At 45.8% G+C, this 2,731-nt stretch overlaps 1 protein-coding gene across 1 annotated transcript in view; it reads right to left on the reverse strand.

Annotated features, from left to right (window-relative positions):
* The window catches only part of npy8ar (neuropeptide Y receptor Y8a), a 34,448-nt gene extending 31,738 nt beyond the window's left edge, over positions 1 to 2,710 (reverse strand). The window contains exon 1 of the mRNA XM_032511733.1: positions 2,613 to 2,710. The gene's annotated coding sequence lies outside the window, so the exon portion shown is untranslated. The remainder of the gene's footprint in view (positions 1 to 2,612) is intronic.
* Positions 2,711 to 2,731: the final 21 nt, after the last annotated feature.

A 2,731-nucleotide genomic window follows, 5' to 3' on the forward strand; every position in this document is an offset into this window, starting at 1 on the left:
TCCGGACGGAGCCACGGTGCCGCTGTTAAATAGTCTCAGGAAGGAAGTCGTTTTGGGGGAACATGAAGTTCAGAAGTAGTTTTAGTCGTCAACAGAGACTCAGATTGGACAGATAGTCTAGCTAGCTGTCTGGATTTACCCTGCAGAGACCTGAGGACCAGGTAACCATAGTCCTCAGATTGGACAGATAGTCTAGCTAGCTGTCTGGATTTACCCTGCAGAGATCTGAGGACCAGGTACACCATAGTCCTCAGATTGGACAAGATAGTCTAGCTAGCTGTCTGGATTTACCTGTCAGAGATCTGAGACCAGGTAACCATAGTCCTCAGTTTTGGACAGATAGTCTAGCTAGCTGTCTGGATTTACCCTGCAGAGACCTGAGGACCAGGTGACCATAGTCCTCTGATTGGACAGATAGTCTAGCTAGCTGTCTGGATTTACCCTGCAGAGACCTGAGGACCAGGTGACCATAGTCCTCAGATTGGACTGATAGTCTAGCTAGCTGTCTGGATTTACCCTGCAGAGACCTGAGGACCAGGTCACCATCTCCATGTTTCCAAAGCACTGGATGCAGTTTTAGTTTTCATCGAGACTGAAACACGTTAACGTTGTAGTACGTACACACATCACGCGTCGTTTCCCCGTCCCACCGCACTACTTCATCAATGAAAAATGGACTGTTCTTATAAAGTGCAACGACTACTCAAAGCTCTTCTCCATTGAACAGGAACCCCACACACACACCCACACCCACTCCTCAGATACACTCACACACATTTACACACCTGCTCATCAGACATACACTCACACACATCTACACACTCACACCTTTTTTTTCATTTCTATTTATATGCTGTGCTGTGTGACTGATTTTGCTGCTGTAACACCACAATTTCCCATTTTTTGGGATCAAGAAATATCTGTCAATGTACACACCTGCTCATTAGATACACACTCACACACATCTACACACCTGCTCATCAGATACACACTCACACACATCTACACACCTGCTCATCAGATACACACTCACACACCTGCTCATCACATACACACTCACACACCTGATCAGATCCACACATATTTACACACCAATGGTGCAAGCTCGGGGACAACTCAGGGTTTAGTGTCTTGCCCAAGGACACTTTGGGACTGCAGGGCCAGGGATTGAACCACCAACCTTCCTATTGGCAGGAGACCCCTCTACCACTGAGCCACAACCGCCCCAAAAACGCTCCTTCATTCAGGAAACAGCGATACTATTGAGCAGAATTAAACTACAAACACCAATGTTAAACACTGCTTTGGATTTAGTGCCATGGCGCCGTCATCACAGGTTTAATGTCAGCTGCAGGAGGCTTCGTAGTCTCACCATGGCGGGTCAGCCAGCGTGCATACAACCAAACTGGGTCAGCCTGAGTCACCGGACCTGACCGTGGAAACCAGAACCAGCTCTAGGATCCACAAATGTTACACAAACACGATGATTCCTGAGTAAATGATGTTGCTCATGAACGCACCTTCCCATCCGCACAAACACAACCCCATGGGAATAATACTCTCTGTCTCCTTTATTTGTCCGACCAACTGTCCTAGATCCAATCAGCTTTTGTTGTTAATATAAAACGGAGAAAAGCAGCAAACACATTTTAAAAGCTGTAATGGTCCATGATGGTTTCAGCCCTTTAACTTATTCTCAAATCGCCATCGTGCACATTTGTGAAGAGGACCGTCTTTCTGTCACAACTCCGTAGATTCATGAAGAGCTGCAAAGATTAATCGATTGGTTGGAAACTATTAAATTGATTGCCATCTTTTTTGATAATCCATTAATCAGTTAGAGTCATTTTTTATGAATAAAAGTCAACACTTCTAACGTCAGCGTGTTAAATGTGCCCATGTGTCTTCTCTCCTCTCTGAAAAGTAAGATTAATATCTTTCAGACATCTGAGGACTTCGTCTCGGGCGTTTGGGAAACACTGATCCACATTTTACACCATTTTCTAATATTATAGAGACCAGACAACTATTCAGTTTATCCATAAAATGATCCACAGATTAATCCACTATGAAAACAATCGTTAGTCGCAGCCCAAGGTTTTATTTAAGGCAAAAACAGCCACAAACACCCTGCTCACAGATGAGACTTTGGGTGGAACGTCTTGGTTTTGACAGAGTGACAGAACAACAACAGCTCATACACAGGGAGCTTTCTGCTGTCCGTCCTTCAATATCCAACAATCCCACTAATCCCAACAAATAAATCCATTGAACCCATCATGTATTTCTCTTGCAGCTGAAGGGGGATTTCCTTGGAACTTCATTGTTTTGCATCTTGTTGTCGCGAGCAGGTAGATAATCTGTGAAAAGAAGTGACCTCTCCTGAGCCCAACAACGTCTCTCCCTCTCTAACGTCTTCCATCCGCTGGGTTTCTGTCTGGCTGCGTGGCTGCATAACATCTTCTCACAAACAGCTATTAATAAATCCATCTGACTGTGTCTGGTTTTGGGGCTGGGAGGGTGAGGTGTGGGGGGGGGGAGGGAAGAAGACAGAAACAAACAAAGAAACACCGCTTCGGTTTAGAAGGAAGAAGCCAGAGATCTGCACTCACCTGTCCGGGCTGAGTCTGCGTCCAGAGACGGTGCTGCATGTGTCTGGTGATGGTGCTGACTGCTCCGCTCTGCACGGAGACGGATGAGTTAGTGTGTGTGTGTGTGTGTGTGTGTGTGT

The sequence above is a fragment of the Etheostoma spectabile genome, unplaced genomic scaffold (genome assembly GCF_008692095.1).
Source record: "Etheostoma spectabile isolate EspeVRDwgs_2016 unplaced genomic scaffold, UIUC_Espe_1.0 scaffold453, whole genome shotgun sequence".
NCBI lineage: Eukaryota > Metazoa > Chordata > Actinopteri > Perciformes > Percidae > Etheostoma > Etheostoma spectabile.